This window comes from Apis cerana, linkage group LG8 (genome assembly GCF_029169275.1).
Source record: "Apis cerana isolate GH-2021 linkage group LG8, AcerK_1.0, whole genome shotgun sequence".
NCBI classification, from domain to species: domain Eukaryota; kingdom Metazoa; phylum Arthropoda; class Insecta; order Hymenoptera; family Apidae; genus Apis; species Apis cerana.
Genome location: NC_083859.1, coordinates 9,643,748 through 9,668,736, shown reverse-complemented (window position 1 = coordinate 9,668,736; position 24,989 = coordinate 9,643,748). Strand labels below are relative to the sequence as shown.

The 24,989-nt window shown below is 35.9% G+C and overlaps 1 protein-coding gene and 1 long non-coding RNA gene across 20 annotated transcripts in view; one reads left to right on the top strand and one right to left on the bottom strand.

The window, feature by feature from the left end:
- The window catches only part of LOC108002604 (polypyrimidine tract-binding protein 2), a 429,375-nt gene that overhangs the window by 306,409 nt on the left and 97,977 nt on the right, over positions 1 to 24,989 (bottom strand). For 3 of the 19 annotated variants that reach the window (XM_062078845.1, XM_062078846.1, XM_062078848.1), the window contains exon 1: positions 12,967 to 13,795. The exons of 10 other annotated variants lie outside the window; for them this stretch is intronic. The gene's annotated coding sequence lies outside the window, so the exon portion shown is untranslated. Of the gene's footprint in view, positions 1 to 12,966; positions 13,799 to 24,989 lie in introns of those variants that run through there. 6 more of the 19 variants (XM_062078837.1, XM_062078841.1, XM_062078842.1 and 3 more) reach the window with 4 other exon arrangements.
- LOC133666615 (uncharacterized) lies at positions 14,079 to 15,533 on the top strand. Its single transcript, XR_009830996.1, has 2 exons — positions 14,079 to 14,274; positions 14,349 to 15,533. It is a non-coding gene; the product is annotated as an uncharacterized LOC133666615 (long non-coding RNA).

Here is a 24,989-nt window from a genome sequence, read left to right as displayed (position 1 = left end):
CTAGCCTCGGAGACTAGCGTGAAATTTAAATGAGCTCCAACGTTGGTTCCTTTGTGCGAAGACGACGACACGACGATTTCGTTCCCTCTTATATCTATCGTTTAATTCGTTCCCTCTCTATCTTCGTTTACGAGCTCGTGGCTCGTGGTAATTTTCTACTTAAGTGATAGAACCGTGTCGCAATAGCAGATGGGAAGCTAAGAAAGCGTTTCGTACATTATATTTCTGATCTCGATATTTTTTTTTTTTTTTGTTTCTCTATGAGCTACATCTAACTATGCATATGCGTATTGAGGATGATGGATCCTTGTTCTAATTCTGTCGGTATCTCGAAACGAAGTGAGAGATTATTTATGAACAATCGAGTGAATCGTTGTAAATTTTTGGAAATAAGAAGATTTTGATATTTTGATATACGAGAAATAAAAAAAATAAAAAATTATACGCTCTTTGATTCGATTCATCGCTACGATATTGTAAATACGTATAAAAAAAAGTACGTGTCATATGGTTTTGATTAAAATTATTGGTAAAAAAAAAGTGACATTTTTCTCGTTGTATAAAATTTTTTAAAGAAGCGACTAAGTTCACAAGTCTCGGAGAGACATCAATCGATACCAATCGGTTCAATTGATCGATAGTTTAATTTATGATCTTATTATAACTCGATCCATACTATTCTTGGCTGCGCAGCGTTGGGTTTTTATCGTAACTTTGTCAACAACGCGAAGAATTTCTATGTGAAATTTTTTTGAGAATATAGAAAAAGAGTATACGAAATAGAAAAAAATTTTCCAAATAGCCCTTCAAAACTTATCACTAATAGTCCTTTCGTATTTTCAAACTTTCTAATGACTTTGATTTAATATCCCAGCGTTGGATTTTTATTTTCCACTTCATCAGCAATGCTAAAAATTTTTTCGTGGTCTAAGAATAATACATAAAATAGGAAAAACTGCTAATTTTTTAAAAAATTTCTGGACAGCCCTTTAAATCTGATCACAATAATACTTTCTTCCTATTTTCAAACCGTCCAATGACTCTGAACAATGACAAAATATATATTGAATTTTTATTTTCGACTTTACGAGCTGAAAAATTTTTTTTCAATATTTCGTAGCAATGTATAAAACAGGAAGAATTGCTAATTGTCTTAAAAAAAATTTCTAGATAGCCCCTGAAATACGATAAAAAATGTGATCGTAATAACTCTTTCCATTAAAAGAATATAAACTAGAAAATGCTGTTAATCGTTTTTTGAAAAAATTGAATAACTTCCTTCGCGTTTCCAAATCTCCAAAGAGCCTGACAACCGTGTCCCCCGTATTCAGACGATCAATTAAACCAATCAGACCCAGTTGGAGGGATCGTTTTTGACGAGCGGAAGAACAATGTAACGAACAATCTCCCTGGAGAAAGTCGGGAACGGAGGAAAGCCGGTCATACAGAGCCGCATAACTTTGAGTATCGATCAGAGCCGGCACACAAGCAAGCCGATTTAATTAATTAATTCACCGCAACGTGAATTACGGGCACTCGATTGGACGTTCGATCGGCGAGAAAATAGAGGTGGCACGCCTCGTGAACGTGAACTGGCTTCTAAGCCTCCAATTTTCGAGGGAGGGCGACGGTGCTGCTCCCTATCCACCTCTCCTCGAGTGACAGCCATTTTCGAAGAATGAATTAATCCCGGTCTCTGACGCGTGCCTTCCCATCGCGGAATTTATGTTAAATTTATCGGGACGTGGAATTTGTTTGCTTATAATATTGTTCCAAGAATTTTTCTATATATTGTATCGCAGGAATAAGATGAAAGGACGATCGAAGGATCGAATGTATTATTTGTTAACGCGTTTAAATACAATATGAATTATATAAGTATATAATTATACGGAGAGTATTGTATTTTTCTCTTTCTTTTGGAAAGAAGTGGTAGTAGTTGATTTTTTTTTTTTATAAAAGGAATTTCAACTTCATAAACAAGGATTAAATGATATACTTTGAAAAAGTTGAAAAGTCCGACGCTTGAAAAATATTGGGAAATTATTTAACGGTAATTAAGTAGTTTAATGTAGCACGCAATGGAAGTTAAAATGGTTTATGATTAATGGAAATGCGGTATATTCAGAGACTCGGAAAGAAGTGCACGCAAAAATATAAAAAATGTAATACCTTAATTACATAGATGCCAATCTTTTATTAAAAGAACGTGTTCAAGCCTGTTGCTGTCTAGAATAATCTGCATATTACACGCCAACATGGTGTTACATAACTGATGAGTTAAATATATATATATATATATACAAGGTGATCGAAATGTCGATACATCTCTTCAAATTAATTAGGGGGAAAATTTTTCAATTGCTTCGATTCGCTGTTGCATCGCTTAATCTCCTTTTTAATTTAATTTAACGAAAATTTGATTTTTTACAGAAAATTTGTAGAAAAGAAAATTAATTTCACGAAACTCCTCGGTGTGCGAAGCAATTTTTAAAGTCGCCTCGTATATTTGCAACGATTCGTGGAAGTGATAACGTTAGAACAATTTGGATAGAGCAATTGCTGCTTGTCTAACACGTTACAACAATTGTTTTACAAGAGAATACACGATTCGAGTTTTACACGGTTCAAAAATACAAATTATCAACTATTTAACTTATTCTGTTAAAACTTCTGTATTCCAAAAAAATTTTAAAAATCGTACGTGATTTGTAAAAATTTGAATATATCTGGGAAGATAAATATATTTTTCTTTTTTTTTTTAATTTTTAAACGTTCACTCTTCGTAAATATTTTTCTCGGATATTTAAATTTTCTTAAACACGAAAATCATAAACGTATCTTTTTTTCTTCTTCTTTTTTTTCCTTGAAACGGAAGATAAGAGGCACAAACACGAGAGATCAAATAAAAGTATCCAACTCCATCCTTCGGTTATGCAATTAAAGAGAGAATAAAAATTCGCTCGATTTTTTTCGATCCGGTGTCCCCTTCTTCTTGCATATTTTTAGCGACCATTATAATTCACCACCCACAGGCAAAAAGAAAAACACGTTCTACGTCACGAGCTGGATTTCATCCAGCTTGGTGGATTCGCCTATATCGCATTAATTATTCCCATCCCTTCTTTCAAAAAAAGAAAAAAAAGAAAGAATATGGAATAATCAAAAATACTATCGTGTTTCCACGTAGATCGACCTCGAGATCGTTTATTTAATTTTCCATTATCCGTTAAGGATTAAAAATGTAAAATCGATTTTCTTAAGTTTTCCTATTTTTTATTTTGAATTTTGTATATAAAAGAGAGAGAGAGAGAAAAGGAAATTTGTTTCCACAGTAAGAATTTTTTTCTTTCTTAATTTTAACGCGTGAAAAATAATCAGATAGAGAGAGAGAGAATTTGTTGAGCGAAGCGGAGAAATATTTGGTACACAAATCGTTTCGAGGAATAGAGAAAGTTCTTACGTTACGATAACGAAAGTGACAGATAAGATATTTTAACCGAAGAATTTCGCCGAAAGGATTGGAAATTCCACAGATTTTATACTTCCTGAAATTCAAACGATAAAATAGGAATATCCATATCCGAAGAAATAAATAATATTTTTCTTTTTCCCAGGGAGAAAAGTTACAAAAATTCCTACGAAAATCCAAATCTCGAAACGGCTGTCGTACAAATCGAATCGGAATTCGATCGAAACTGCGTACAATTTCAGAACGAAGAATTCGTGTAAAATTTTCAAAAATTAACTCTTACATCATCCTATTCTTTTTTCCCCCCATATAAAATAATGAAAAACACGAAAGAAAAATTTCAATCCCAAGATACGAAAGTTAAAAGTACAAGAAGAAACACAGCTACTCGACGCAGCTTGAAACCCTGAACGACTCCTCTTAACAAACTCTCAAACTCTCTCATACTTCTTTACACGGCCGCAAACGCGAAAACAAGAAAGGAAGAAGAGAGGAAAAAGAAAAAGCTCGACGAGATTCTACGGGAAAAAGGAAGAAAAAAAAGAAAAGAATTTTCAAGGAGCACCGCGTTTCGGTCACGAGTGAAGCGAAAACCATGGAGGAACGTGCGAGAAGAGAGAAAGGACTTGACGGATTAAAGCGTGCAAGTTCCGCGACCTTGACTCGCGAGAGAAGAAGCAACTAGTGTCGCACGTGCTTCCTCGGCCATGCCGAGAAGACGAATGGCGACGTTCAGTGGAAAGTTTTTCTTTCTTTTCTCTCTCTCTTCTTCTTTCTCTCTTCGAAATTTGCATGACAGACGATAAGAGATCTCCTTCGCGACGACAATGGGAACGCGAACGCGAGCGAGATATCGATTTCGCGAATTTTCGTTGATGGAAAGGAGGAGAGAAAACGGTGTCGAGCAGGGGAAACTACGTTGTAAATTAATAATTGGGAAAAAGATTCCTCGATGTTTAAAATTAACGATTGAAAGTATTGCGTTAGAGAATTAAAAACAAGTTTTCAATGTATAATGATTCATGGATGCGAAGGAAAATAACTGGAACTGGTCGAACTTCAAACCTTGCATAAGATTAATAAAAGCATGACATTGTCGTGTCTCTACGCTCATCTGTGTGTATTCACAAATGTTAAGAATAATATACCCGCGGCTTCCTTTTCATTTTTAAAATTAATCTCAACTCCCGTTCACAATCTTGATCGAACCTTTTCCTATATACTTAACAAACCCAAAATTAAAATGGAGGAAAAATCAAAAGAGAGAGAAGGGAAGAAAGGGAAAATAAAAACACGAGTGGAAACAAGCCGAAAATCTAAAAACCTAGTTTCCGCTGGGTCGAATCGAGACTTGATAATTCGACCGATAGCGGCAATTGCACGTCACCGATTCGATGGGTCGCAATCGATACATAACACACGAGAGCAACCTAAATAACAGGCGGAGCGGCCGGCGAAATAGTAAACGCGCGCCCGTAATAAATATTTGATCCGTACCGTTTCCAACGATCATCGGCCAACCGGATCCAATTTATCGTGGCCGAAAATGGTGTTTTTCCTACGGACCGGTTTCGAAAATGTGATTAAATCGAACAAAGAAGAAACGGGAAATAAATTAATCCTGGGGCTCGCAAGCGGCTTGATACGGGCGTGCGTTTTATTATCGAAAACCGCATCAACCGATGAACAAACCTCCATGGTTTATTTAATTATTGCTCTCCATCCGCGTTTCCACTGCTTTTTCTTTTTTATTTTATTTCCCTTTTTTTTGTAAATGGTAATGGTGTGAAGTTCTCGTGGCTCGCGAGCAGGGATCGAGGATTGTTTGAAAACGTTCGATTGTTTGAGCATATATATATATATCGATTAGAGCTGTCGAAAATTTTAAAGTTCGACTCTTGTATTTTAGAAGGAAAGAAATATTTGTTTGACCTAATTTTAATTTATCTGAATCGAAATCGAGTCGAAATCTTTTCGAAAAAATAAAAAACAATTCACTCTCATAAGCGGACAAAAGGGGGAGAAAATTGTTCCTTATCTCCCTAGCTTAAATTAAATTTCCTCTCGCGAGGTGGGAAGAAAGAAATCGATAAAAATGCGCGGTAAAAATCAGTACCGGCCGAGACGAGAAGGTTCGAGGAGTTTCGAGGCACGTCTGCGTTCCTGGTGCTAAAAAAATTCCTGGCTAAAAACCGGTTCCAGATGTGTCGCGGCACGGTGGCCAGCCAGTGGCAAAAAGAACCCTTCCAAAGGCTAAAAAGCGTCGAGCGGCATCGAAACAGGTGGCCCTTGCGTCATCCGAGAAAATAACTTTCCATTTCACCAGAGTGCACGCGTGATACGAGATTCGTACTCGTCATCATCATTATTCGTATAGCCAACGTCAAATTTCAGCGGCATCGCGGCTTGACGAGGCGCCAACAGAGACAAAGAGATCCAGAAAGATGTTTCGAATATTTTAACGAAAATATATAAAACGCCGAGTACCTTTACGATATTTCCGACACTTTAATTTAAATAATTTTTCTTTCGTTCAATTGCTAAAAATTTTATTTTATTTTTCTTTTTTTTCTTGAACTAGATACTGGACTCGCCAAATTTTAAGATTCATAGAATGTCTCCTCTTTCTTTTTTCCCCTTCCCCATCGTTCTCGCCTGTTCGTTCTACTTCTTGAAAATAATTATCAAAATTCCCAGTGCACGGTTTTAATCCGTGAAATGATCAACACCGCTTCTAAAAAGGCTTCTCAATTACTCTCAATTGCACAAGCAGCGCCGTTTAATTTTTCTCCCGCGCCGCGTGTATTTACTCGATGTTTGTGTTTTCCTCGTTTAATTAACTATAAACAGTATCGGAAGCGAAAATTCACGTGGACTGTGCGAGAAACACGGCAAAGGGAAACTTGTCTTCCCGACTAATTGCGGGAAATATTTAAAGAAAAGTTCCCAAGAAATTTAAACGAACCTACCATTAATATCTCCCTTCTAAAAAACTTTATCCCTTCGATAATTTGGAAAAACGTTATAACGAACCGGACTTGAATGAAAATTTATCCACATGGAATTACATATTTTTCAGAAAGTTTGGGATCGTAAAAATTTGTAAATGTTGCTCGCTTATCTTTCTTCGTCTTTTCTTGATTATTATACAGGGTGTTGATATATCCGCGACACATTGGAAAAATATTAATATTAAACGAGAGTGTGAACGTTATTTATCGTTTCTACGAACAATTTAAATTTCCATAAAATGGAAAAAAAAGATGCGAAGTGATTTTATCTCATCCAACTCTGTTTAACTTCTTTATTAATCACTTTAAATTATAATAATTAAAAATAAATTCGTATATCTTTACTCGGATCTTTAAAATTACGTATCCACGAATATATTAATTTTTGCAAACCCGGCCAATCCACCATAAGGCGTGATTTCACCATAATAAAAGAATTGAAAAGAATATGAAAATGTTTTGGAAAATCGGAATTTATAATTTTCCCCTCGACGTGTTTCGATCGCAATAAAATTTTCGTTGCCTAATTCCTTTCTCGAAATGTTTTGCACGTGTTATTACTATTAATTCTGAGACGGCCATATGCAAGTAGACGAGAGCCGGGTGTATAACCCGGGGAAGACGTCGTTTCTTATCCCCGAAGAGGTCTGTGTTACGTACAAAGAGTTTCTTTGGCTCTTTCCTCTACAACGCAACGTACGAACGAGCATGTTTAGCTCGCAGGAAGGTACGCTCTGATTGCCGGTTTAAAGCCGGTTTCTATTGACAATAGCATCGTTCTTAGCGGGTCCCTCGTATCCTCCTCGTGGCGGAGGAAATTTCAGCCTCGGCACAACAGACGCCGCTTTAATTTTCTGACAAGACGAAAACTCGCAAAAGCGACTTTAACTGCACGAATGAAAGTCAGGAACAATGGAATGTTTATCGGTATTGAATCGAGTCTGATAAAAGAAGAAAAAGGAAAATCAAGACTATAATTTAGATTCGTCAAATTTACGATTTACGATATATAAATTTAATGAAAGAAGGAGAGAAAAGGAATCAAGATTATCCGTGTTTAATTCAGATTTCTTTAAATTTCACCTTTTCGAAAATTTCTCTGAACGCTGTTTGGAAGAAGAAAAAAATGTAAAAGAAAAAAAGGAAATAACGGGATCAACGAATTTTCGATCGAGTTAAAAAAAAAGAGAAATACGAGCAAACTTTATTATTACCATCAAAGAAAACTTTCCGCAAATCCAAATTCCAATTGCGTAAAAGAAATAAACAAGTCTAAAATTACCCTTGCTCCCCGGCTACCGACCAACCGAGACTTCCTTCCTTCCTTCCGAACGTCGGCCAACAACTCTCTCCAAACGCGCAGCGAGTTTGAGAAACGGCGGCGGGAAAAATCCATAAAGGAAAGCAATGTCGTCGAGCAAAATCGTAACCCCGTGAAGCTTCGTTCTAAATATAGCTCGACGAACAGTTTATGCTCGAAGCCAGGGTTAACAAAATAAAGAGACGATACGTGCCGATCGCGACGTTATTCCCTTTGCCACGAGCGCAATGATTCATAGGGGAGGCTCGGCCGATTCTCACGATCCGGAGGAGGAGGACGAGAGAGAGAGAGGGGGGGCTTAATGAGAGTGTGCACAGGTCGGACAGGTGTTGTGGGTAAGCTGATGGAAGCGATCCTGCGTTTGTTATTTCTTAGAAACGAGCGGGAATCTACGAAATAATACGTGGGTTATTTTGCAGAAGGGAACAGAAGGAGGCGGGGAAATTTGGTTCTGGAAATTTTGGGAATTGGGAGTTTGAGAAAAGGGAAGGTCGAAGATTCTTGAGGAAATTTCGAGAAAATTTATTTGGGAAGGTAATTTACATAGGAAAATGATCGGCAGGAGCTTGGGATTTTTTCCCCTCCTCGTGTCGATTTTTATTTGGGGATTGTTAAGAAATTGGACGAGTCTCGAGAATCGGGAAAATTAATTTGAACGAAAGTTTTGGAAATATTTATTTGGAGAAGAAAATTTGCTTTGAGAAAATTGGAAAAATTTATTTGGGAATTATTCTGGAATAGACGTCTGCTTTAAAAATATTGGAACATCGTTGAATCGTTTGAGGGGAAAAAATTGAATGAAATATAATCAATACGTTTATAAAAAAATAATTTGTTAATTCAAGTATAAACGCGCTTGCGAAATATAACGATATTTTCGCACTCACCACTATGCAATTAACACATGAAATTTTGTCGAGCTCGTACATATTTTACGTCCAATTTCATACAATTCCAAAACTGTATCAAAATTAGAAATTCATTTCAAACGCCCGTGAAATAACTGAAATATCCACCATGTTACACGTGCTAATGGAATGGTCGTGACCACAACTGTTAAATTCAGTCGAATTACATTTTTAACCAAATTTCCGATTAAATATCAAAAAATGTATAAAAAAAAAATTTGAATTCATGTTTAATCAATTTTTTTTTTCTACATTGAATTAACATTCAAGCTTTAAATTAAATATCCAATTAAAAAATATTTCAATAATATTCACTGAATTAAATAAAAGAACAGCATTGCAACGAGAATATGTCGATCGATCTTCTTCGAGTCGAGTTTCGAGTTTCATCGAGGCGCAAAACTTGCCAAGTTCCAACACGTATTAATACAATTTATACTCAAGTTTGCCTCGACTTTGTTACCTGGAACAATTTTAATTATTTATAACATTACCCTAAATTTCGCTTGACGAAGCTGATTCCAGTCGAATTTTATTTCCTTTTTGAAGCAACCATCAACTACTGATTTTTTTATCAACTTCGCCAGGAATACGGTAAAACTAAAGGAGATGTTCAAAATTTGATGTTGAAAATTATATGGATTCGAATAAGAAAGATAGAAAAATTGTTGCGATTTTTTTTTCTCTGTATAATTTTTCATCTTCTCCTTAAACAATTGAATAATTATTATTAAGAGTGAAACATTATACAAACATACGTGCCAAAAATTATCGACTTGCTTTTATTAATTTTCAATAAAATATATTGAATATGATTGGATATTTCTGATATGCAAAAAATAAACGCGATTATAAATATCAATTCTCATAAAACTATCTCTTTAAACTATCGCTTTCGTGAAACGAATATGTTCACTCCGCTGCTAGAAATTGGAGATTTTATTTTGCTGAGAATGTTGGTCACGCTTTCGTGTGAACGCTGAAATTAAATAAGACTTTCGACGTAAAATAAATATGTATGTGTCTCAAATGATTCGGTCAAATACTTACAGGTTCAATACGTGTAAATAAATTAAAATAAATTTAGAGGATAAAAGATATTTTAGAATGGTAATCTCTAGAAACATCGTACGTTTCGTGAATGTATATATTTGCATATGGACAAGACCACTAATAGAAATACAATGTAAATATATACGTTTTACGTCGTTAAATTTTGTTCGTGCTACAACTTTTACTGCTTTCTTCTACTGAATTAATAAAAAAAAAACTTCTATACAAAAGCAAAATAATAATGACGTAAGACTTTATATCCAAAATAGAATTCTTATGACCAATTTCTTTGTTATTCTTTTCTATAAATTTACCGCAAAAACATGCATACATCGGCCTCTATATGTTTAAGGTATCTAATAATAAAACTTGTGATGTACCCTTACGAATAAATCTGTTTCTTCTTCTCTTCAGTAACACGATATATTGATTAAAATAAATAATTTTTTAACTAAGATATTAGGTGAAAAATCGTGCGTTAAAAAAAGTCACGTTATTATTATTTTTATAATAGACCGATATATCATTTTTTTCATCGAATAAAAAACCGACCGAGATAATAATCTAAATACAAATATTTCAACATTTCGACATTCGAGCATGTTTAAATAATTTTTGCGGAAAAATTCTAATTCCAAACACTGTGTTTGATTATGAAAATCCAAAAGATCGTAAATTTCTAGAGAAATATAGACACATATACATATACATATTTACGTTCTAAGTTTAATAATCATTGCCATTATTCACCTCTGAACATCATAAATATATCTAAAAAACTTTTTTCAAAAAAATTACGAAAAGAAAATATAGATCTACCGTGTAATTTCAACAACAATTCCATTAATAGATCTTAAACCTTCCATCATCTTTCTTTACAATCTCACGATAGAAAAAAAAAATCATAAAAAGAAAAAAAAATACCCCCTATATAATGTACACAAAAGGAGAGCTTCCAACACGGCAAACATAATCCCGTAAAAGTCCCACGTACCGAACACCCCTCCGCTCCAAGAAGCAACTTCCAGTTCCCTAGTTCCAAACAACCCTAAGTCCTCGAATCTCTCTCCTCCAGGTCAGCCAAGCAGGCTGCTGCCGCCGTGAAAATATCTCGGCCGAGTCTCAGATCGATACTTTTTCAACCGAACATATTGGCGGGGCACCACGTGCGAGGCTATTGGCTCCACACGAGAAGAGATCGTCGCACAGTGGTGCTTCTTCTGGGAAAAGCTGGCCAAGATTCATAATTTCGTCCATTTTGATTTTCCCGAAAATCGTTATTCTAATATTTTCCCACGCGCCAAACTCGAATATCTTATGTCGAAAATGCAAAATTCAAAATAGAGAATTTTCTATCGTTATCATAAACGTCGTTTTTATGCTAATTTTTATGAAAATTCATGATTTTCCAATTGTCAATTTTTGTAATTTAAATTATGAATTAAATATTATCTCGAGGTGTGGTCTAGCAAAGATCTGCCGGTTACTTTAAAAATTGCAAAAATTTTGGGAATTTTATCGAAAAAAGATATTATTTCTCACCCTGATATTTGTTATGTACTATGACCACAGACTATACTGCCCTTTATAGTCGACGAGTACCATTATTCCGCCCACTACGAGATATCGCGGATATCGCGGCCTAACAACGATTTAATGGGTCAAAACAGAGACGATCGTTCCGGCAATTCCCGAGATAATTCGCTCTAATTAACGTCGATATCGCGACCGATCGAATGGGCTAATGGACCGATGAAATTTCTGAATGAACGGACAGAGAAAGGAAATTGTGCGAAAGTTTGGACTGGAATTGTCTAAAGAATCTTTAGTCCCGTTTAGTTGTTAAGATTGTAAACGTGTGTGAAATTTGATTCCTTGGACTGTTGCTGTAGCTGTTGAAATAATATATAAATATGATTTGTTAATTGGATATCTAATGCAGCAGTCAAAAGAGTGTATAATACTACTGACATAATTGTTCGAATAACCGTAATAAAATAAATATGTATGTAATATAAATATTTGAATTCTATATAATATATAATATAATATATATAATAATATGTATGATATAATATAATAACAAAGAGAAAAATTTCGAATAAATAAATTAATGTGTAAATATTTGGAAATATTTTGTTTCGATAAAATAAAAAAATTGCAATGCTATTTTATATATTTTATATATCATAGCTATTTCATAACAAAAATTTATCGAAAATACTAATTTGTCTTAGTGACGCAAAAAATATGTGTACTTAAGATAACAACAACATTAGTAATTCTAATTGTATAGATAATAACGATATAGTATATTTACATTCTTGAATAATATATCAATTTTTATTTCGATCAATCTTCGATAAAAAAAAAATCAAATATTATATAAAAATATTAATGATATTAAATCTTCGTCAACAATTTTACATTCAACTTTAAATTACATCAGAAGTTACGCTTCCACAAAATATCCGCTTTCTAAGCGCCATTCTTACGCAAACAAACGCAACAATAGAAATCCTTTGTATAGATGGCAACGTCGCGATAATAATAAAGTTCAAACATGTGGAAAAAGATGTCTACTTTTGTATAAAATTCATCCATAAATTCTATAAAAAAAATCTATATATAAAAGAAATACATATAAAAAGAAATGAAATCGATGGAAAAATACAGGAAGAACAAACGAATTCACAAAACTCGTTTCCATACAGGCGATGCCATGAAACGTCGAAAAGGTTTTGGCGCGTAATGGAATGCGCGTGTCTACCATGAATCTCGGCGCGCAACGTAAACAGAGACTCGCACAAATATTTTGATTTCGCAGTTCGACACCAGTTATCGTGACCTAGACATCGTAACGATTAATACGAATATCACGATATGGACGTGAAATAAATTTTCTTGAAATACGAGAGAGAAAAGATACGAAGGTTTATCGAATACGACCAAGTAACAATAAGTTACAATAAAAGGAGAAGCATTTCAAGTTTGAACGGAGCATCGGGTGAACAGTCTTTGGACATGCGCCCTTGAATCTCGCGACCGACCGGTGGGGTATGTACACATTGACTTTGGAGCACGCGCGCACGAGGAAACGTCGCCTCGACTCCGATCGGCCGAAAGCACCTTTATTCGTCGCGTAGGGGCGCAGCATGCGTCTACGACAACCGGCTTTGATAACAAACATTGTATACTAACCGTGGGAACGGTAGGACGTGGTCCACAGGCGAAGAAAGATCGTATCCAAAGAAAAAAACGTAGTGCTCCCTGAGAAAGATCGGCGATGTTGTAATTATCGTACACACACGTGAATATCCTTGGCACAAAGCACACAAACGAGAGGCACAGGTTAGAATATATTTCCTTATCTCTTTTGTTTCACGATCCGTTGCGACGCCCGCGAATATTATACCGGCAATCGGTGATGGCGTGTCACTTGGAAAAACAGAGATCGATGATTTCCGCGCACGCACTACGCGGCAAGTGAAGTGAACGAACGCGCGAACGCCGCGTGAATATCGAATCGAAGACAACGTCACACGGATGAGAGCAGGAGGACGCAGCCGCTGCTTGGTTCGGTTGTCACAGAGAGCGGTTTGCAAAAACGCTTTTAGAGGTTAGGAGATGGCGCGTCGCGAATCGGTCTGCGGATCACGTTGGCCGGCAGCTTCGACAACTTCCGGCGAGATCGAGCCTCTTTCTTCCGGTTCACCCGCGTGACGCTTAAAAAAAAATGCCGTGACGAGCGACGTCAGCCGTTTCACACTGAGCTCGTGTTACACACTGGAAACTAGCAAGCCGGGCACGAGCGCACACGCCGCGCGAATCGCGTACCACACGAAAAACAAATGACAAGCGACAGACAAGAAGAAATAGTAAGAGGTAGGAAACAAAAAAAAAAGCTGCGATAACGCGGAAAACTAGTTGCGAGGATGAAACGTCGCGCGAACACGAAAACTGCGCGTAATAGATCCGGCTAAGAGTTGTAGGCACGCCACGAGTAGAGGTAGGCGACGCTAAAACTTCGCCACGAGTCATGGCACGCCACGAGAAGAGCCGTGGGAAGAGGGGGGTAGAGCGAGACGACGAATCTAGAGGGGGAAGGAGAAGGTAGACGAGGGAACCGAAGGGAGGACGATGCCGACCACTCGACTCTTGGCTGCACGAGGGTATAGAGAGGTCAGGGGGGAGAATATGTCGACTCGCCGGAGGGACGTGGGGTGATTGAAGCGACTAGGTTGGAGGGGAGAAGCCGGGTAGGGGCGGTAGAGGATCGAGGGAGGGGAAACTCGCAGCCGGCAACAGCCGACTCCGATTCGACTCAACTCCGTTCTTCTTCTTCTCGTTCTTTCTCACTCTGGCACCCTTTCTCCGTCTCTCACCAACGTACCGGTGTGTATTGGTGTATCGGCACATGATTCAAACCTCTCCGTGCACTCTTCGCATACACCGACGCACGTATACAGGGTGGTGTCTTTTGATTCGGAGAAGAGAACTCGAAGACCGGTAATGTAGTTTCGCATACGGGGAATTGAGTGTTATATACGCAAGGTATTATTCGATTATTGTTGTCTGATTAGTGGGAGCCGGCGCCCGGTTACCAAGAGGCGACGTGACGCCCCAACCTGTGACTTTGGCTATGGATTTCTGCTGTGGTTACCATACTCCAATTTCACGATCATTTTGCGACAGTGCGGCATACTCGTAAAAATCGATATGCATACATATTGTATGTATACATATTACCGTGTATTGAAATTACAGTTTAATGTATCTTTTGTTACTTCCATGACGAATTCAATGCAATTTTTTATGACAACGAATTATTTATTAGTTTTATAACAATGAATTATTTATAAACGACCATTTAATTCGCAATCCTTCGACACGTTCCTAGCATAGCAATAGAATACGTGTCTATATATTTTGTAACTACATACACCATCAGATGAAGGACGACAATAATTTTTTATCAAATCTGGAAACACGACTAATAAACCAAACAAAAGAAAACCAAAATAATTCCTGGAAATTTCACTATTTGAATAACTGTTTATATAGCGAAGCCAACGATCCGACTAATCCATACGCAAATACGATGTACAAACTCGTGTAGAGAAGTGAATCCGTTTCCGTTCGAAGACACCCGATGTATGCACGTGCACACGCTCGCATAGGCGAAAAGAATACGTGGCTGGGCAAGGTGAGGAACCGAGAGGGCACGACGAGGGCCCTGAGAAAGAGCGGTGCGAGCGACAAGGATGGGATGACGCCTATGAAAAAGGACAAGGGGCGCGGTGGGAGGATCGGGGGGACTAGCGGGAGGGAAACGAACGGGAGACCTTGCACAGCGTGGCTCGGAGCCGCGTAGAAAACGCCGCTTTGTGTTGGGGTAGCCTGTGCATAAGAGAGGAAGTACAGGTTTAAAGGAAAAGAAGGCCCTCGTGCGTCTCCGCTGGCGGCGATTCGCGTGCGTAAAGGCCTGTTCACACGGCAATTCTCCGTTCTTGCTCTTTGAAATATCCACTCCAATTGGGCTGAGCCGTGATATTCCACGCCCGTTCTTTTCTCATCGTGTCGGAACTGTTTCTCACGGAATTGTGGAGGTTACTGACTAACGACGAACAAATTGGCGCGGGAAAAAAATATTTTCGAAAGGAATTCATGTTCAAAGTTTCAAATTTTCTTTTCGTTTCTTAATTTTATATATTTGGAAATTGATGAAAATTATATTGAGAATTATATTATATTATGTATGATGAAAATGTTATTGTTTCTTATTCATTGATATAACCTATATACGTCGTTCAATTGTGAACATTGTGAATTATTATAATGTTATAACAATGCGAAATACTTTGTATATTTTCCATATACAAAATTTTTTTACAACTTGAGTTTTTGAATGGATAATATTTCTAATTTTTATAATATTCGAGTTATTAAAATTTATAAAAAAAAAATAATTTCTATTTAAATTTCAATGAAAAATATTTGAAAAAATTCATTGATTAGAAAATTAAATGATCGTTATATAAAAAAATCCGATAGTTTTATTTTTAGAGAATTTGCGAAAAAATCGCGCAAATCGAGTGTTATTTATAAATTGAATACACACGTTTCGAATATTTTTTGCGAGGCCAATTTTTTCTACATGCATATTTGAAAGCAACCCGCACTACGCGGAATGTCGATCGAGTTCGCTGAATACCTCGCAAAAACATTGCGAGAAATCAAATCTTTGACCTTCGATTATAAATAACTTAGAAACAAATAGAGTATGAGCACACGGATAAAAATTTATAGAATAATTTATTTACAAATATACGCGCGTAGAATAAATTTTAAAAATCCAAATAGAACAATTTTTTTAAATTAATTTAAAATATCTTTTTCCTTATGAATAAAAATGACAATTTCGATTTATTTTTACGTCTGACTAATAATCAATCTTCTAAAAAAATATGAACTATCAACTCGCACTCGTGCAATATATTTATAGAAAATTAATATATTATAATTTACATATATATATATATATAACTGCAGAATCTAGTCATAAACAATATTGTGTGATTTACGTATAATATTATATTACCTTGCAAGAGATGAAATCAAATCATTTATAAGTCCCAACCCTTGCCAACAGATGGTAACAGTGTAAACGAGGCTTAAGCCGCGAAACGAAAAAAGAAGCGATGCGTTACGGGGCACCGCGTAAGAAAACTGCATCGAACGATATAAAATAAAAGACTGGAACCACTGTCCCTGACGTTTCTTGGAATCCTCGAACAGGCTCTTCCTGTCGCGGGACGTTGAACACGCGATCTATCAACCGATTAATATACTCGAAAATACTCATTCGTTAGAATTGTGCGACGTGGGTTATATAAAACCCGTACGACACCAATATTACGTAAGATCGAACGCAAAATAGTATTCTCTGCTAACGATAACCCATATATAAACATTCGAATTACGTAAAACAATCTTTTGTTTAATAACAATAAATTTATGTAACTGGGAATATAAACTTTACGATGTTTCGTTCGATTCGCGGGATAGGGAAGAACGAGACAAAGAAGTTTCGTGAAGAGGGCGCGTCGATCGACGGTTACAGTCCTGCCAAACGTGCCTGCATGGGAACATACCCATAGGATCCTGCCTGTCCACCGCGTGCACAAAGGACGAGCCACCTTTTACATGTAAACTCGTGCCAAGGGGGATCGTATTTGCGCGCACACCATCGAACAGGTTTCTCGATGTCCTCTTGCGCGTGATTGTCTTGGAAACGTTCTAAATTAGGAGAAGTATACGAGGTGATTTGTAAAAAAGGGACAGGTTGAGATATATGTATATATAATAGATATCGAAGATTTTAAAAATAATATACACAAATATGTAACTAAAATTTCTATTAGATTATATTAATTCGTGAAATATTACGCGAAGAATAAATAATCATAAAATGATAAATATTTAATTAAAAATAAATTAATGTAAAATATCGATTTAATAAACGATTTAATTTTTGAAGTTAAAATTGAGATTTTAATATTTCAATTTTTATGGATTACGTAAAAATGTAAAGTATTGGTAGAGATTATTACATAATATTAATAATTTCTCGATTAAATTGCATTAACGCGTAATTGATTGCAAATATAAATTACAATTTAATCACAAATTTAAAAAACATCAAGTTTTCAATATTTTCAGACGGTTGATATTAAAATTTTTAAATTCAAATTTTAATCGAATAATATCTATCATACTAATAATAAAATTTTCATGAGATATAAATTAAATTCATCGAACATTATTTGCAAATTAATAACCAATCCAAACATCTGCAAATATTTATACGTAACCAATATTTTAAATAATACGTTACATATAATAATTCAATAACTGATAAAAATAGCTCTTCCTTCTTATTGCCTCAAGGTTTCTCCCCAAATTTTTGATCCCTGAAATTCTCTGTTACAGAACAAACAATTCTGAAATAGTATTCACGTTTCACAAACGTGTGCGCGACGTCGTAATAGCGTTACGTTAATTTAACGATCAACACCAACGATGGAGAAAAGTTTAATTAACCTGGAATCCCAGCGTGCCTCGTGCCAGCCTTTAATTACCGATAAATTGGTAACATTATTACGGGAGCAACCGGTCGATTGCTCGTTTTTTTTCATCGATATCACGAAATGCGGCGGATAATTCATTTATGAGACGAAAGAATCGAGCAAACTCGCCTTTTTACGCCCAATGAGGACGCGAATAATGCATATACCGATGAATTATCATTTCATGCTGGACGTGTTCCAAAATACACGTTACCGATCCGACACTACCATTATGTCGCGCGACCACCACAAAGCCTTACTCATTCACGATCAGACGGTTCATTGAGATCTCACGCTGCTAAAACTCTGCAAATGGATTCATTTCCATAAGACGTTTCTATTTCGAAAGGAATAAGATGCAGTTCAAACATTTCTACAGAAACAGAAATCGTCTTGATTTTAATTCGAAGAAAAATTGTTTTAACGAATTCGATTGTTGGATTTATTTACGTACATCTATGTTGTTAATCTATCTCTCTTTTGTAACGAGCTATATCTTTTATTTTTCTCGAATTTTTAAGAAAGAAGGAATTGAATGTATCTAAATTTATTTTAAATCACTTGCAATTTTCGAATTTTTGGGCAAAAAAAATTTAAAAATGAATACCCGAAAAGTAAATATTTGATAAATAGGTATATGAATAATTATTTTGCAATATGAAATTTTGTAATTTAATTCGCTTAATTGAATGTATATTTTATAATTATTACATTCAACGTGTGCATTACCAAATTTAAACGAATTTGCATAGATTCATAACACTTGATTATACCGAATATTATTATTATTATTATTATTATTATTATTATTATTATTATTATTATTATTATACATACATACATACATATTTCAAAAAATAAATTTTCAATGCGATCGATATAAATAAAATATTCAAAATAGGAATGTAAACAGAAAATTGATCATGTCAAAACAACATTCAACAAAATTATTATCATATGCAGTGAAGACATTTTATTAAATGATATTTACATATATTATTTATTTTAATTCATATTTATTTTCATTCGCACGAATAAGATTATTTTTATTAAAATAAATATCGTTCAGGATTGTTGATCATAAATTATTAAACGAATATCTCTTTTTTCTTTTTTATTCTTTCCTTCACAAATTTTGATTTACGCACAATTTTATTTCTTGAAAGTGGAAAGAAATAAAATTATGTCAAGTCAAGTCAAAAAAGACTTAAGACAAAAGGGTAGGTGGAACGTGACAGGAAGCAAAATTAAGGAAAACTAGAGGTATTCTAGAAAAGACTTTAATTTAAAGTGAGAAATGTGCTCCTTTTCCACATTAATGAACTTGGCCAATCGATTGAACGGGTATCCCTATGTTCTCCCAAAAAATTTAAATGTATTTTTATCCAATTGCAATCGAATTTCCAAATCGATCAAATCTTTCATCATTTACAGAAAAAACTTTAACATCACATCCAATACTTGTTTTATATATATATATACATCGATTCGATATCATGCGCAAATCGTCACTACTTATCAGATCAGAGTCAAGGCGGAAGTCGAAGATAAATCCAGCGTAAATAAACAAAACGGGGTCGCAGCTTCTTCGTCCACGGTTTTCCGGACGGTTTTTTTCCGGAGGGGAGGCCATATCTCAACTCGTGGAAACGTTAAACGCCGCTTTCAACGCGCGAATTAAGATTTATAGCGCGTTTGACCAGAAAGCCTTTCCAGCAAAGTCGCACAGACGAAGACTTATGAGCTTTAACCAGCAACATCAACCCCCTTCGTTTCGGCTCTCCCAGTGAAAAGACTCAATAAACGTTTTGGATCGAAATGAGTTTTTCAAAGGATTTTTCAGTTTCATAATTCAGGATAGAGTTTACAGTGACGATTCGCGAAAAGAAGTGGTCATCGAGAATATTTCGGAATTTTTTTACTTTAACTTTGATTCTTTTGTTAAATGCTTTCACAAGATTTCTTTCTTTTTTTCGGTTATTATTACGTTTTGTGCTTTCGAAAATGGTTAAAAACTTTGTTGCAAATTCTTTTTAAGGAAGAAAATCGTTATTACAAATTATATCGGTAATTTAATTAATATAAGTTGGAACGCCCTCTACGATGATTTCCGTTACGAAATCTCTTTGAATGAAGTTATCGATCGAGCAATCGTGCGTAGCGCGTTCTTGAATCAGACATGAAATTCAGGTTCACGGTTGTTTGATCGAGTTTGTCGAGAGAGTCGAGGAATCGAGAGGTGTGTCATTTAATCGCTTGCTTAAGTAATTGTTTCCGTTTCGACGGTTCTCATGGCGGAACTTAAAAGCGCATCGACAATCTCGTTCTTCTCTATCTCTATTGCACAACACGGTATTCAAATAAAACGATTTTTCTCTGCCTCGTGTCAACGGAATATTTCGACGAATAATCATCGATGATAAATTTTAACAATGAAACGATTTAACACCGCGATATTAAAATTCTTAAAAAAAAAAAAAAATTAACAGCGAAGTTGATAAAATAAATATCGAATGACGAACGTGAAAAATATAATGCACAAATATTCGAAGTGAAGATATACGAGTAATGTAATTTCTTATCGTTGATTCGAAGGTTTTTTTCTTATCACGCATCCGTGTATCGTCTAATGAACGTTAATGAGAAGAGCTACCACTTTGAAATATATATCTTTCACTTCACGTTTTTCTCGCTCACATTTACGAGTTAATCAACAATTCAATTATAGAATTTACGATTGAATCTTAATGACTCGTGACGAAAACACGAATAGCTGTGTAGATTAACCGTTGTAAAAAGTATCGTATCGATGTGTCATTAATACTCGTAATATTGTCAAGAAATTATCGCTCTAGAATTACAAATATATTTCTCATGGATAAATATTCGCGGACACTTTTTTGAAAAAAGGTCTTAGAATTATTCTTTCGGTTCATAGAATTTTATTTTTTCAATGCAACAATATTAACTCAATACAAATTATAACGTATAAATTTCAATGTTTGTTCAATTAAACTGTAAAAGAAATAAGGATTTGAAGAAGGACATACATAGGGCGCAGATATTACAAAACGTAATTTCCGTCGCAAAAATTGGTTAGAATGTTTCGCATACTCCTCTCGCAATTGCGCTGTTATAAAGCTTCCATGATCGATCGCAGTAAGCTCTGAAAGGACATTAATAACACGCTTGGACCATTTCCACGAGATCTTTTATAATATATAGTAAGCTCAATTTCAAAATAAGATCGAGGGAAATTGAAAATACCATAGGAAGTCTCTAGCTAGCATCGTTGACCAGAGGCCAGCCACGTTTCTTCTTCAACGATTCAATCAATCCTTTTTTTCATTTAAAAAAGACGAAACAAAGAGTAAGAAATTTCCCCTGTTTGATCGATTTCTAAATATTTATTTTCCCTGTTATATAACAGATATCTTATAACTCTATTAGATTTAATACCATCCATCCATTTCCCTATTCATGTTGTTTTCTATTATCAATTATTCGTCCCTATTCTTTGATTGTTAATCATTATCCTCGTTCCCTACGACGAAGCAAGGCAAATACAATTATCAAGAGCTTCCCAATTCTTGAAAAAAAAATAAGAAAAAAAAAAAGAAGAAGAGACAATTCTCGAAGCAACGCTCGAGGGCAAAAAGCATCTTCGAATCGAAACACCAGAGAGAATCTTCCCAGCGCGAGAAGCGCGAGGCAAGTAAAATTAATCTAAATTAAGTAATCGTCCATGCCCCGCTCTGCGAAGAGCCCGATACCTAAACGAGAAGAAGAGAGGAACGCTCGTTGCCCTATAATCGCGTATCCCCCCCTCCCCCACAACCGCCATTTTACCGCGTCTCGTTCTCGCTCTTACTCGACTCGACAGTACGCGCCATCTGCTGTCTGTCTGGATCGGTTAATTAATTGACCGGCTCGTCCTTAACTTGCGTTTCGCTGTTCTTCGTTTCGTAGTGGCAGCCAGCCGATAATAAATAAATTCACGTCGGTGAAACCAGACCGTTATATCATCGATTCTTCGCGATCAGTCATTAGTGTTACGTGAAACGTAGAGGCGTTTCTCTCGACATAACCTCAAATTGGAGACGAGGGATTGGACCGATAGATACGATTGGGAAATGTTCGAACGTTTTTGATATTTGTTTTCACTTTATTTTAAATTTCTCTTTTTTTACATCAAGAAAATTCGATTATGCTCTTTGGTCGATGTGTGCGAGATGTGTTAATCTTTATAAGATGAGGTAAGGGAAAGGATCATTGCCACATATTTTTAAGCAACAAAATTCAGCGATAAGGAAAACTCTGAGATTTCTAGTGGCAAATTAGTGCATGGATTGAGAGTCTCTGGTGCAAATAAAAAAAAAAGAGTGCTCGAAGAACCACTGTCCCTCAAACTCTCATAAATCTTTCAATTAGTTCCAACCAAGACAACAAAAGACAAGCGACGGCGAATCAAACGCGCGATTCTAGGAACAAGAGCGCGATTAGGAGATAAACTCGAGTTGAGAATCGCTTGGTTGAACTTTCCAAATCAACGGCGGAGAAAGAATTAATATTCTTGATTCGATCGAAACGTTTGGAAAAATATATTGACAATTTTCGACACAAATATATAGATGAATCAAGAAATTTCGATCCAAAAGAGAAAAAGAATCTCGTTCTCGAAAATTCTCTCGTAAATCTTGATCGAAACAAGGAGAGACGGGCAAGCGACGGGCTATCAAACGCACGAATCTAGGAATCTGGAAGAGGGGCATAAATCGCGGTTGATCCACGGGTATTTCGCGCGTTAATTGCAGCGAACAAGTCGATCATGAGGCAGAGCCGCGTTAATACCGAGTTAATTAACCGCGGTGTCACGAGCTACGAGACTTGTTGCAATCTCGTTCCTCCCGTCCCTTCTTTCAACGGGACAGTTGCCGCTGTCAGCTGGGCTCACGGCCAACTTTCGCCCCCTTGTTTGACTTCCTAGATCAGACTTGTCCACGATCCAGTCGACGCATAACCACCATCGCCGGATCTGCAACGACTTCTGAAATGTTTCGCGTTCAAAAACGTTTGATTCGATCGATTATTTTTACACGAAACAAGTCTCTTTCTTGATTCCTGGCTCGAAAAGATCTTCATCTTCGAATTCGATGATTTTTTCGAATATTTTCAAGGTCGTCGTATATTGAATAATAATAAAAGATTTTCTTGGAAGTCGTTCGTTCAAAGAATTATCAACCCAACTCGATCCAAGATCGATATAAAAGAAATGGAACAGATTTTGACGTAATAAGTTTCTTATTTAAATTACCTGCAATAAAATTAATCTAACTTTCTCCTCGAAGAAACGTTCTCGTTAATAACTATTTGATAAACAACGATCCTCAAATAAAATCTAAAACGAGACTAATAAACTCAGAATGATCTTGATATTGAGAAGGATGGTAAGGTTTACTACTCGAGATGCACTCGACAATATTTTAAACGAATATTCAACTCGTTTAACAAATTATTTTCACTATATGATTCATCCTCCGTTGTACAACATTTAAAATGAATTTTCAACTCGTTTACAACAATTCGAAGTATTTATAACAATTATCCCGATATCGCGCTATAATAAAAAAGTTGAAATTTTCACCGATGATTCATCCTCCACTGTGCAACGCGCTATTAACGCGCTTATTCCCAGCGAGCACGCAAACTCTTATTTCGTAACAATAATCCCTGAAACCTCACCCCCACTTTAATCACACAGAACACGTTTGCATCACGTGTAAGTGCACGTATAAGCGCATTAATAAATTCATCAATCCATGGTCACTTCCATCCCCTCCTGCCCTTCAATCCCTTAAAAGTCGCGACGCACTTTTCGCGTCCGTTGATAATAGAGATAAGGAAGAGCCGTCGAAAGAAAGAGAGAAGGAAAAATATTGAGACGCAGTGTTGGAAGGTCACGCGACATTTCCTCGTCGAGGATTATCTACGACGTATTCGCTGGAGGGTGTGTATCGTGCGATCTGCGAGGGTGCACCGCGACGATCGAGGATCGATTGCGACCCTCGCTTGTAATCGGACCCCTCGTTGCTCCTTCGTTCTCCTCGGATCGATCTCCAGTGAATTATTATTATTGTTATCTCTTATCTCTTTCTTTCTCGTGAAAATATACCTGTTTTTATCACATCCGATTATTCGATTTAACGACTGCGAGAATGTTTTATAATAATAATATCAACAATAAAGATTTTTGCATTATTTCTTTGCGGTTCTTTTTCCCTTCCTCCCTTTCCCGCGGACGAGGTTTGTTCATTAGCTAAACAACCCTTAACTGTAATTGGAGGCCGTGTTGTTCCGTTCTGCTCGCGGCAATTTCGGTTTTATTACTTCTTTCTCTCTCGTGAAAATGTTACTTATAATATTACTCCCGGCTTTGTGTGCTTTCTTTTTATTATTATTATTATTATTATTATTGTTAGTATTATTTACTCGTTTCATCATATCGATTAGATCGTTACGTCTCGTGATATTTGCCTTTTTGTCTCGGAAAAGATGAACGAGTTATTCGTTCTTACGATCTAATCATTTGTAGTTATGGATTGTTGTTGAAGAACGAAAAAAAGAAGAAGAAGAAGAAATTATTCGTCCCATTGAAAAAAAATTCACGATAGGATCATTTCTATTTCGAGGGTGATATTTAAAATTATAAATACGAGATTATACCCAGAGAAAGATATCAATATCGCGAAATGTATTTTTACACCCAATATTTTCGGATGCAGCAAACGTTGCCAAGAAACGTGGTCCATGCCTTTCTCTATTTTATTTTAAAACCATTTCTCGCGAATGTATTTTAAAACAACGGGAAGATATAAAGCCCCTTTATTATTATTTTCTTTTTTTTCAAAAATGTAATGTTGGCTTAAGAGAAATACAGCTTTTATTATATCTTTTCTCTATCCCCTTAAATCGAAAGCCTTTACCTTTTCGAAAAATAACGAAAGAGAATTTTCCTCTTCCTTTATATCGATATTGTCGAATATTGCAGACGAAGATTTTTTAACAATTTTCACTTTATTTAATTCTTTATCTTCG